The sequence below is a fragment of the Pongo abelii genome, chromosome 7, assembly GCF_028885655.2.
Source record: "Pongo abelii isolate AG06213 chromosome 7, NHGRI_mPonAbe1-v2.0_pri, whole genome shotgun sequence".
Taxonomy (NCBI): domain Eukaryota; kingdom Metazoa; phylum Chordata; class Mammalia; order Primates; family Hominidae; genus Pongo; species Pongo abelii.
The window spans coordinates 109,818,357-109,832,051 of NC_071992.2; positions in this window are offsets into that span (position 1 = coordinate 109,818,357).

The following is a 13,695-nucleotide window of genomic DNA, read 5'->3' on the forward strand; positions in this document are numbered from 1 at the left end:
CCAGAAAGTTCCCTTGTGCCCCTTTCCAGTCACTGCATTTCCCTGCAACTGCAAACACATGCTGATTTTTACCACCATAGAAATTAGATTTCGTATAAATGGAATCTTATGTCAGCATCATGTTTTTGAGATTTATACATGTGTATCTTAATAATTTGTTCCTTTTGTTGTTGAGTTATATTCCATTGTTTGGCTATACTAACTTTGTTTATCCACTCACCTCTGGATAACATTTGGGTTGTCCAGTTGTTGGCTATTATGAATAAGGCTGCTATAATATTCTTGCATAAGTCATTTTGTGGGCATATGTTTTCATTTCTCCTGGCTAAATACCTACAAGTGGAATTACTGGGTCATAGGGTAGTTGTATGTGGAACTTTAAAGAAACTGCAATTCTCCCAAATGTATGAGCCATTTTACAACACCACCAGTAATATATGAGAGTTTACCATTGCTCCACATCCTCATTCACGTTGGGTGGTATTCGTGTTGTTTATTTCAGCCACTCTGGTGGGTATAAAGTGGTATCTCATTGTGACAACCAAAGGTGTTGGGCACATTTTCTCATGTGTCATTTTTATACCTGAAGTGTGATGATTTGAACTTGAGTGCTGCAAATTAGCTCTCTTTCTACTGGTGTCTTCCAGTTCTTTCTGGCTGGATGCAGGCAATACCTCACAGGTTCCCACAAGCCAGTCAGTGGGTGCGAGTCAACCTTTCCCTTTATTCCCCAGGCTCCTTAACATTCAAGGCTCCTTATGTCCTCTTTGATGTTTCCCATTATGGGTTCTGTGCCTATAAATGGGGTGGGGTAGGCAGGGTTCTGTGCCTATAAATGGGGTGGGGTAGGCGGGAGTGGGGGTTGGGTGGGATGTGAGTGCGTCATCTGTTGCCTGGTTACAGGGATCTGTTCCGTCTCCCTGGTAATTTGGGAAACTAAAGCACACTGTAGTTTCCACTGCATCAGAATGGACTCCAAGCTTCCTCATTTTTCCTTCTTCATTTCCCCAGCTACTAGGTTACCTATCATCACCAACCCCGATTTAACTTGTTTCATCACATTATATGTATGACAGTTGTTTGAGTCATTAGTTTTTCTTTTACTTTCTTTGAAAGGCAAATTAAAATCAGTGTTAGGAAGACACAACCTAAAAGTAACAACTTACGTAGGATGAATTGCATCCCAGAAATATGGGCATCTATCCAGTTTCAAAGGCCTCCACTGAAAGAAAGTTTTCCATGAAAGAAAAAAAGTCTTAATCTTTTTAAATCTAGTTTTAATTACTCATTTAATAAGCTTTCTACGACTTCCTGTCCTGGAAATATCTGGTAACAGGTAATGGAATTGAAGCTACTAATTCGGCTTTCTGTAGCCAGTAGATAATAGCCACAGATCAGAAGCACCTGTGGTCAGGCACTAGATTTTTTTTTTTTTCCTCTCTCTCTCTCCATTTCTTGGCACTTAGCCCAGTGCCTGAGTTTCGTGAGTGGTGCAAGGTCAGAAACAACCAGGTTCACGCACATTTGTGTCTTCCCACAGTGTAAGACTTTTATTGATGCTATTTCAATCACAAAAGCCACAAGCGGCATGGAGTTCCCAAAGAGGTGAGTCTCCTTAGTATTTCCTGTTCACTCATGAATCAGAGCTGTGGGCACACAGGCTCAAGCCACTTCACAAGTCAGTCAACACTGCAGACCATACATAATCGTACACTTAATCAATATATAAATGAATAGATTAAACATTCCACAAAGTATTTTTTAAAATCAAGAGAAAAGAAGTAGGAGAACTAGGACTGGAAAAGAATAGGTCTGGTTAACAAACCACTCCAGGAGCGCTAGGAAGTTGCAAAGAATCTCCTGGTTTGGGTTGGGTGGTTGATAGGACTTTCAAGGAAGAATCTTTCATGTGGCAGAGGCTTCAGTGGCAGATTCTGAGTTCTTATGAGTGACAGCAAGACAGTGTCAGTTAAGATGGCCATTTGAAGCTGCTGAAGGCCTGCTCTTTTTATGACCAGAGTCCTCTAGTGAGGACTGATAGTGGAACAGTATGCTTGGTTATGTCCTTATCTGGTTGAATGTAGTTTTTATTTTCTGTTTATTAAGCAAAACATCTTATCCTTGTTGACAAAGTCGCCTATGAAATAGCAAATTGAGGCCAGGCGCGGTGGCTCACGCTTGTAATCCCAGCACTTTGGGAGGCCAAGGTGGGCAGATCACCTGAGGTCAGGAGTTCGAGACCAGCCTGGCCAACATGGTGAAACCCTGTCTTTACTAAAAATACAAAAATTAGCTGGGCCTGGTGGTACACGCCTGTAATCCCAGCCACTCGGGAGGCTGAAGCAGGAGAATCGCTTGAACCCAGAAGGTGGAGGTTGCAGTGAGCTGAGATCATACCATTGCATTCCAGCCTGGATGACAGAGCAAGACTCCATCTCAAAAAAAAAAAAAAAAAGCAAATTGATGGAGTTACTGGAGTTACATAATTATGTCCAAGGTGCTCTATACACTGAGCTCTAATTGGGCTGCAGAACACGCCTACCAAATTGAAAGACTTTCCAGTTTTATTAACATTTTTCCTAATGGATATTCCCTCCCTACAATTTCTTAAAGGTATGATCTAGCAAGTATCTAATTTTTAAAATAGTTTCAGTATTAATTGTTCTTTCTTTCCAGAAGTAAATAATGACTTTACTTCTCCTGGAAGTAAAGTCTCTCCTCTTTAAATTTAAGTAAATAAGTTTAAATTGTCAACATTTCCAGCAATGGAGATTTTTATGTTAAAAAGAGAGGCATAAGAGTCCGTCTTTTTGATTGCTCAAAATAAAGTCTAGATTTGGGCATGAATGTTATTTTAATTTCCAGGTGGAATGTGATTGATTATTCTCAGCCTGTTTAAAAAAGAAATTTTAGGCTTTATTTCTATCATGTAGACAGACTCTAAGTGTTGATTGCAGAAAATTAGAAAATACATGTAAGCAAACATAATTAATAGATAATCAGAGTCAACAATTATCTTGCTATCTAGTGATGACAATTGTGTACAATTCCATGTATATCAGGAGACAGTGTAGGACAGTGGAATTAACAGTGGCTTACCCACAAGTTTACCTGGATTTGTGTCTCAAGTAGACCACTTCCTGAAAACATTTTTACCTTTTGTTGCCTCAGATTCCTCATCTATAAAATGGGGCTAACAATGGTACTTTCTTCATGGGCTTTTTGTGAGGATTACATGGAATAATGTATATATGAAAGGCTTGGCAACAGACAAAAATGCTCTAGAAGCTCTTTTTACTATTATACTTCCATTTTTTTTTTTTTTTGAGATGGAGTCTTGCTGTGTCGCCTAGGCTGGAATGCAATGGCATGATCTCGGCTCACTGCAAGCTCTGCCTCCTGGGTTCACGCCATTCTCCTGCCTCAGCCTCCCAAGTAGCTGGGACTACAGGCACCCGCCACCACACCCAGCTAATTTTTTGTATTTTTAGTAGAGATGGGGTTTCACCAGGTAAGCCAGGATGGTCTCAATCTCCTGACCTCATGATCCGCCTGCCTCACCCTCCCAGAGTGCTGAGATTACAGGTGCAAGCCACCGTGCCCAGCCATATCTTATTTTTTCAATGTTTTTATGTTAATAACCTGAGTTAATATTTAGTTGTTGGGTTTCTTTTTTACTGAATTAGTTTTAATATTTAAAAAAGTAGTAATAATTTAAGTGACTGGATTTTGATTTTTTTTAATGCTTTTTGCTCTTTTTCTTAGTAGCAGAGAGAATTTCCATTTTTTAGTGGAAATTTACAGAATATGACTATGTGATACTTCCGCTTTATAGAGTCTTTAAGTAGGCAGATTAATACTTTACAAACAAAAACTACCAGCCTGAGACCTAGCCCCTGACCCTTCCTAGTTCATCTATTGCTGAGCTTCCTGCCCTGCCAAGACTCTCTCCCAGCTCCCTCCCACCCCACTTTGGCTGTCTCTTGCTAGCCCACTGCCTTTCTTATCTCTGGTCCAAAGAATAAGTTGGTTATGCCATCACATGCTTCCCAGTGGGGCTAGGCTGTCATACATCACTGCTCACAGCTTTGCCAGTGCAAGTTCAGCCAAGAAGTGATCTAATTCCAGAGTGAGCTGAACCACAAAGTCCCCCAGAGGTAAGTAACCATGACCAACAGATTCATTTGGGCTGCCAAGTTCTCACTTCTTTGTTTTTTGTTGGGAAGGGGTTTATAGTTTATTATGATTTACAAGTGTCATTTTAAAAACATTAGTCCATTTAAACCACATAGAAATAAGTTTTTGAAAAGTCTGAAAAACAAAACATATTTTAAACATGATTTTTGTTTTTGTTTTTTTTGAGACGGAGTCTCACTGTCGCCCAGGCTGTAGTACAATGGTGCGATCTCGGCTCACTGCAACCTCTGCCTCCCGGGTTCAAGCAATTCTCCTGCCTCAGCGTCCCAAGTAGCTAGGATTACAAGCATCTGCCACCAAGCCCAGCTAATTTTTGTATTTTTAGTAGGGACAGGGTTTCACCATGCTGGTCAGGCTGGTCTCGAACTCTTGACCTCAGGTGATCCACCCGCCTTGGCCTCCCAAAATGCTAGGATTACAGGCATGAGCCACCGCGCCCGGCCATAAACATGTTTAAGTAGATAGATTATCTGAAATTCCAGATTGTTCAGTCATTTCATTGTTGTGCTATGACAGCCAAGTAATCCTTAACTTCAGTTGGAGTAATCCTCCCAAATCAGCTTCATTGCAGATTCCAATTTCTATGTTATCCTCTGTCATTTGCCCTTCAAAGCTTTCCTTGAGGTATTAAGATGGCTGTATTGAAAAAAAGAATCAAACGTTAAAATAGTAAAATATTTGAAGAGATTTATTCTGGGCCAAATATGAGTGACCAGGACCCATGACACAGCCCTAGGAGGTCCTGAGAACATGTGCTCATGGTGCAGCTTGGTTTTATACCTTTTAGGGAGACATGAGACTTCAGTCAAATACATTTAAGAAATACATTGGTTTGGTCCAGAAAGGCAGGACAACTTGAAGGTTGGGGTGATGGACTTCCAGTTATAGGTAGATTTAAAATTTTCTGGTTGACAATTGGTTGAGTTTATCTAAAGACCTGGGATCAATAGAAACGAAGTGTCTGGGTTGTAGAAGAGGTTGTGGAGACCAAAGTTTTATCATGCAGATGAAGCCTCCAGGTAGTAGGCTTCAGAGAGAATAGACTCTAAATGCTTCTTATCAAACTTAGGGTCTGTATTGATGTTAATGCCACAAAGGTATAATGAGGCCTGTCCGACCCTGACTTTCCATCATGGCCTGAAGAAGTCTTTCAGGTTAGGAGTGCCCTCACAGAGGAAGAAGTCCATTCAGATGGTTGGAGGGGGGCTCAAAATTTTATTTTTGGTTTACAGTTATATGAATGCATCTTCAAGTTCCAGGTCTTCATTATATTTTTTCTCAGCATTTTCCCATTCACATAGTTCTTTGCTGTGGTTTTCCAGCAAAGTAAGCTCTGGATGGATCTGACTGAAATAAACATGGTCATCCCTCATTCCAACCACAGATAAATCAACTCCAAATGGACAAACACCACTTGAGTGAGTGTATTCTTGGGTTACAGAAACTACTCTCAGTACCAGCCAAGCTATGGAAATGGGTTCTTGGTGATGTAGGATTTTTCTTCTTGGTCACTTTGCAGGCCAGGGGATCCTCAGCTGGTGACACCCCTCCCGGCCCTCACTCGGCCACACTGGCATGCCCCAGCTTGCGTGTATTATAGCTTGTACCTGTGTTCAGCAGTTCTCGAGGTCTTGTACTGCGCCCAAGAAGAATGAGGATATGCTGGATATTGAAGGGTGAGGAGGGTGGAAAAGAATTTTATTGAATGATGGAACAGCTCCCAGTGGAGAGGGGATGCAGGGGGTGGTCCCCCACCTCACAGTTGGGTGGTTCTTTCCTCCCTGCGTGGCTGGGTCCAGGGCTTTTTATGGGCTCAGAATAGGGGTGGGGCACACTGTAGGTAGTACTGGAAAAGGCAACATTCAATTGGTTAAAAGGCATTACTCAGAAAGAATCAATTGGGAAGGGCAGGCAAACAGGAACAAAAGTTCTCACTCAGTCTCAGGTTTAATCCAGGGCCAGCAGTCTGGTCTTTCAGCCTTCAGGCTGTTTTTGGCTTGAAGGTGGGATTTTATTGTATCCCCAGGTCCTGGCGACCTCGGCAGGGTACCACCCATTGGTGCCAATGTGGCTTTTACCCATGTTAACAGGGAGGCCTAGTGGGTAGGAATTATCCGCATTCACCTACACGTTGTCCTGTCCTCCCTCCTCTTGGTAACCTCATCTATTCCATGGATGCTAGCATGACCTTTATCCATGAAATGGGTGGGGGGAGCTAACCAGCAGGAATTAGTCATGCTCACCTGCGCTGTGCCCCTTGACTTCTGTTATCTCCTGCCTTTGGATCACTCTGATGTAGTTTTCCTTTCTAGGAATTCAACCTGAAGCTCTGAATTGAGTTTGGGGCAAGAAGGTGCCTTAGGAGGGTTCATGGATGCATTAAGTCCTACATGGCCCTCACCAGATTGCAGCCAGCAGCCAGTGGGGCTGCTCCTTCACTGCTTCTTTATCATAAGCCCAATGCTAAGGTAAAGCGTGGAACTGGGTCTTCCTCAAACAAGGGAGTGAAAGGGAGAATTGGGGTCCTGGCCTAGTAAGATGCCTTTCAAAAGGAAAAAAATCCTTTAGCATAGAAAAAGCTCCCTGTATTTGCAGGACCGTGTTAACTCCTGACATGGTGGAGAAAAGAAAAAAACAGCTTAAGTGCAGGGTGGGGAAGGTGCCTGGGGGAAAAAGCCTCTTGATCTATGCAATTGGGTTCCTCCAAAAGGGAGAGAAATTCTTAATCTGTGCTTCCTCTTTGCCTCTAAGAATAGATAGAAACTGCATTGTTCTGAATTGCATATCTGATGGCTGGGCCAAATGCTCTTTCCACCTAGTAATATCTCTGTAGTTTGCAACAACACCCTTAACATTGTAAAGGAGTGCCATGACATCTTTGAAAAAAAAAAAGAAGGAAAATGCTATAGGAAAGACTGGATTGGAATGAGGCTGACATTCCCAACCCCAGGGATGACGGAGGTGGGGGTGTCGGGGTCCTCTCCAGCATCCTGTCCTCTTAGTTGCGCCATTGCTCTTAATTGGCTCACCAGAGGTTTGGTGCTTCATCTGCCTTCAGAAAAGAGTCTGAGGACAAGAAGCCTCGGAAAAAAGTGAAGTGTCTACGTCCGCATTTACTCACCCTTCAGGTATCCTGGGTTATTCCCCAAAATGATGTAGGATTTTTCTTTTCAGTCAGTTTGCAAGCCAGGGATCCCGGTTGGTGATGCCCCAACCGGGCCTTGCTGGGCCACGCTGGCATGCCCCAGCTCACCTGTGTTATAGCTTGTACCTGCGTTTGGCGGTTCCTGAGCTCTTGTACTGTGCCCAAAGAGAGGGGAGAATAATTATATTGAGCAACTGAACAGCTCTCAGTGGAGAGGAGACGCGGTGGGTGGCCCCCAGCCCTGCAGTCGGGCGGTTCTCTCCTTCCCACATGGCCAGGTCCAACGCCTTTATGAGTTCAGAATAGGGGTGGGGCAGGCCATCGGTAGTATTGGAAAAGGCAACATTTGATTGGTTAAAAGGCATTATTCAGAAAGAATCGATTGGGAAAGGGCAGGCAAACAAGAACAGAAGTTTTCAGTCTGAGTTGTGGGTTTCATCTGGGACCAGCAGTCTGGTCTGTCAACCTTCAGGCTGTTTTTGGTTTGAAGGTGGGGTTTCACTGGGGACCCGCCCCTATCTGCCTAGGCATTTGGCTGCTTCCTGTCGTTATCATTGGTACACAGCTATTACAGTATTGCTGAGCTGTTTTTGAATTCCATGCACAAGCACTCTGATCTGGATCCATGCCACTGTTCACCAAACCGCTATGCTTGGTAATGGGTTCTACTTTGTGTGCACTTTGCTCATCATACAGAATGGATTTCTGTGTCTTCTCAGTGCTAATACCACACCATTTGCAGCTGTAATTCCCACTGAAGGGGCTCCTCCCACTACCACAGCTAAAGCATATTCAGTCTGGACAAGTGTACCAGATGGGCTGAGTGTAGTCAGCAAGAAGCTGTACCTGTTCTCTGCCATCTTTACTTGGAGAGCCAAAGCACATCCCCTCACTTTTCTTCTCTGGCTCCCAACCTGACTTTAACTGTGTTTTCCCTCTGTGCCTCTGTGCAAAATACCAAACACAAGTACTGGAGATCCAATTCCAGAATGGCAGTGTGAGAAGTTTCTCAGACCTGCTTCCCAGTGAAACATCAGTAATTGGTGAAAATTATTAGGAAAAAAACCTCAACACTTAGAGTCACTGGAGATTGTCCAGAGGACATACAGCAAATGAATAAATATTTATTCAAGTAAATCTACTAAATTTTGGATAGTGAGAGTCTGCGACACTTGATCTGCTCCCTGCCTCCCGCTACCCTCAAACTCCATGTGATGGAAGATCCACTGCAGGTTGGGTGGCCAAGAATATGGAGCCCCAGCTCCCAGTCTCTCCCAGAGTTCAGGCTGCCAGCGTTTCTCTCATCCCCTTCTCCATGTGGCAGAGGCTAAATTCTCACTGAGTACAGCCAAAGAGCTGGGGATTCCTGTCCTTCACTCAGCTCTCTACTGCTACCCTAGACATGACAGGTTGAAAACACTAGGCCCCAGTTGCTTTTGCCCCGGCTTGCTTTTAGGGCAGATGTTGCTCACTGGAAGAGGCAAGCCAAGAAAACTAGGTGCTACTGCCCCTGTCCAACATGCTGCTCATAAAACAAGGGTGTCATTTTGAAAGAAGTGTTCCACTGTCCCCACCCTCAGCTCCGGAGCAGTGGTACAGAGGTTTTGCCCAGGGAGAGCAGGCCATAAGAAGAGAGAGCTCTGGCTGGGCACGATGGCTTATGCCAGCACTCCTAGCACTTTGGGAGGCTGAAGTAGGCAGATCGCTTGATCTTAGGAGTTCAAGCCCAGCCTGGGCAACATGGCAAAACCCTGCCTCTACAAAAAATACAAAAAAAATAGCTGGGTGTGGTGGTGCGTGCCTGTAGTCTCAGCTACTTGAGGAGCTGAGGTGGAAGGATTGCTTGAGCCCAGGAGGTCAAGGCTGAAGTGAGCTGAAATCACACCACTGCACCCCATCCTAGGTGAAAAAGTGAGACCTTGACTCTAAATAAATAAATAAGAGAGAGAGAAAGCATGAGCTCTGAGCTATCTCTAAATAAATTGACTTTATCTTAAGCAAAATGTGAGGAAGTTGATGCCTGAGGGCTCTCTGGAAAACAATGGAAGTTAAGGTGATAAGCAATTAAGAGGAGGCTGGTAGCCCCAGGGGAGCTATGAGCTAACACAGGTCAGCTGATTTACCAAAGAGACAAGGGGAGGGGTGGGGGAGAAAGCTAAGAAGATCCTTCCTGGGGTTGGAACAAACCTCAAAGACTAGCCTCAAAAGCCACTCCTGCAAATAGGCCCAGATTTAATTGGATCCAACTGTAATTTATGCTGCAGGACATCCAGGACATTATCAAAAACAATAGAGCAATCAACATGCAATTAGTGGAGCCTAACAGCTGGATGTGATACCAATAGAGGCAGACAGCTTAACTGAGAGATCAGGGAAGGACACAAAGAAAGCCCTGCTAAAATCACTGTCACTTCTGGGTGACTGTGCAAATGTCCGAGACCATGTCCTCTGAAGATCAACTTCAGAGGCTTCACTGTGGAGAAAATAGACTTTCCTGAAATAGCCCTGCCATGTCACTAAAAAATAAGAAAACAAAAAAAAGTAGCTCTATAGGTTTGTAGGGAAGAATCAGCATATAGCATTCTTAAAATATATTATTCAATTGTCTAGTTTTCAACAAAAAAATTGCAAGATATGCAAAGAATCAGGAAACTGTGTCTCACACACAGAGGGGAAAAAAAGCAGACAACCAAAACTGCCTGTGAGAAGGCCCATATGTCAGACTTGACAAAGACTTCAAACTAGTTATTATAAATATGTTCAAAGAACTAAAGGAAACTATGCTTAAAGAAGTAAAGAATAATATGATGACAATCTCATCAAATAGAGACTAGCAATAAAGATATATATATCAACCAATAATTTGGTTGTTACACATTTTAACTCAAGAATTTTCATTTGGTTCTTTACATGCATATGTGTGTATATATATATACACACACACACACACACACATACACATATATATTTATTTAAATACATAAATTTATATTACACATAGTGCAGCATATGCAAAGATGTATATATGTAATATCAGTTTATGTATTTACATAAATGTGTATATATGTACATATACATATAGGTATGTATGTTTGTATGTAAATAATGAACCAAATCAAAATTCTAGAGTTGAAATGTAAAACATCAAGGTGAAAAATTTATTAGAGGGCCTCAAGAGTAGATTTGGCAGAACAAAGAATCAGCAAACTTGAAGACAGATCAATAGAGATAAGGCAGCCTGAAGAATGGAGAAGGAAAAAAAGAGAAAATAATGAATATGAACAGATTATTAGAGAAATGTTGGACATTATTAAATGCACCAAAATATGCATTATTGGAGTACCAGAATAAGAGGAGAGAGAGAGAAAGTAACAGAAAAAACACATTTAAAAAACTTGTGGCTTAAAAATTCCCAAATTTGATGTAAAACATTAATCTTGAAAAACAACCTGGTGAGAGAATAACACATTTGGAGGACTCACATCCCTATTTCAAAACTTAATACAAAGCTATAGTAATCAAGACTGTGTGATACTGGCATATGGATAGACATATATATCAATAGAATTTAAATGAGAGTCCAGAAATAAACTTTCATATTTATAGTCAATTGATTTTTAGCAAGGGTGCCAAGACAGTTCAGTTGGGGGAAAGGCAGTCTTTTCAACAAATCGTGCTGGTACAACTGTGAAGCCTCATGGAATACAATGAAGTTGGATCATTTCTTACTTCATACACAGAAATGGACTCAGTATGGATCATGGAGCTAAATGTGAAAGATAAAACTATAAAATTCTTAGGAGAAAATATAGGAGTAAATCTTTGTGACCTTGCGTTATGCTAAGCCTTCTTAGATTGATGCCAGAAGTACAAGTGACAAAGTAAATGATAAATTGGACTTCATCAATATTAAAATTTTGGGCTTCAAAGGACATCATTAGAATGGATAAAATATTTCTAATTTGACATCCACAGAATTGATATTTATAAATCATATATATGGTAAATGACTTGTATGACAGAGTCTCTCTTGGTCACCCAGGCTGGAGTGCAGTGGCACAATCATAACTCACTGCAGCCTCTACTCCTGGGTTCAAGTGATCCTCTTGCCTCAGCCTCCCGAGTAGCTGGGACTACAGGCACACACCACCATGACTAGCTAATTTAAAAAAAAATTTTTGTACATACAGTGTCTCCCTGTGTTGCCCAGGCTGGTCTTGAACTCCTGTTCTCAAGTGATATTTCTGCCTCAGCCTCCCAAAACACTGGGATTACAGGTATGAGCCACTGAGCCTGGCCAATGATTTCTTTTGAATTATGTCTTTCTCTCAATGCTGCTGATATGACAGGAGCAACATTAATTAGTTTCCTTGTACTCTCTTCTTGACACACTTAAAGACTCATCTATCCCATGAAGCTTTTTTTTCTTTTCAAGCAATTCTATGTTACATTAGAATATCTTCTTGCAGAGAGGTTACAAGATCCTGTACTATTGTTTGATACTTTTTATGTATTGAATTTGATGATATTAATGTCTGCATATCAACTACAGCACTTTTTATTATTATTATTATACTTTAAGTTCTGGGATACATGTTCAGAATGTTTAGGTTTGTTACATAGGTATACATGTACCATGGTGGTTTGCTGCACCCATCAACCTGTCATCTACAATAGGTATTTCTCCTAATGCTATCCCTCCTCTAGCCCCCAACCTCCTGACAGGCCCTGGTGTGTGATGTTCCCCTCCCTGTGTCCATGTGTTCTCATTGTTTAACTCCCACTTATGAGTGACAGCATGCGGTGTTTGGTTTTCAGTTTCTGTGTTAGTTTGACGAGAATGATGGTTTGCAGCTTCATCTATGTCCCTGCAAAGGACATGAACTCATTCTTTTTTATGGCTGCATACTATTCCATGGTGTATACATGCCACATTTTCTTTATCCAGTCTATTATTGATGGGCATTTAGGTTGGTTCCTACTCTTTGCTATTGTGAATAGGGCTGCAATAAATACACATGTACATGTGTCTTTATAGTTGAATGATTTATAATCCTTTGGGTATATACCCAGTAATGGGATTGCTGAGTCAAATGGTATTTCTGGTTCTAGATCCTTGAGAAATCGCGACAATGGTTGAACTAATTTACACTCCCACCAACAGTGTAAAAGCGTTCCTATTTCTCCACATCCTCTCCAGCATCTGTTGTTTCCTGACTTTTTAATGATCACCGTTCTAACTGGCGTGAGATGGTATCTCATTGTGGTTTTTATTTGCATTTCTCTAATGACCAGTGGTGATGAGCTTTTTTTCATATGTTTGTTGGCTGCATAAATGTCTTCTTTTGAGAAGTTCCTGTTCATATCCTTCACCCACCTTTCGATGGAGTTTTTTTTTTTTTTTCTTGTAAATTTGTTTAAGTTCCTTGTAGTTTCTGGATATTAGCCCTTTGTCAGATGGATGGATTGCAAAAATTTTCTCCCATTCTGTAGGTTGACTGTTTACTCTGATGATAGTTTATTTGCTGTGCAGAAGCTCTTTAGTTTAGTTAGATCCCATTTGTCAATTTTGGCTTTTGCTGCAATTGCTTTTGGTGTTTTAGTCGTAAAGTCTTTGCCCATGCCTATGTCCTGAATGGTATTGCCCAGGTTTTCTTCTAGGGTTTTAATGGTTTTAGGTCTTATGTTTAACTCTTTAATCCATCTTGAATTAATTTTCGTATAAAGTGTGAGGAAGGGGCCCAGCTTCAGTTTTCTTCATATGGTTAGCCAATTTTCCCAACACTATTTATTAAATAGGGGATCCTTTCCCTGTTGCTTGTTTTTGTAAGGTTTGTCAAAGATTAGATGGTTGTAGATGTGTGGTATTATTTCTGAGGCCTCTGTTCTGCTCCATTGGTCTATATATCTGTTTTGGTACCAGTACCATGCTGTTTTGGTTACTGTAGACTTGTTATGTGGTTTGAAGTCAGGTAGCGTGATGCCTCCAGCTTTGGTCTTTTTGCTTAGGATTGTCTTGGCAATGCGGGCTCTTTTTTCACTTCATATGAAATTTACAGTATTTTTTCTAATTCTGTGAAGAAAGTCAATGGTAGCTTGATGAAAATAGCAATGAATCTATAAATTACTTTGGACAGGGCCAGGCGCGATGGCTTATGCCTGTAATCCCAGCACTTTTGGAGGCCAAGGCGGGTGGATCACCTGACGTCGGGAGTTCGAGACCAACCTGACCAACATGGAGACTTCGTCTCTACTAAAACTACAAAATTAGCCAAGTGTGATGGCACATACCTGCAATCCCAGCTACTCGGGAGACTGAGGCAGGAGAATTGCTTGAAACTGGGAGGCAGAGG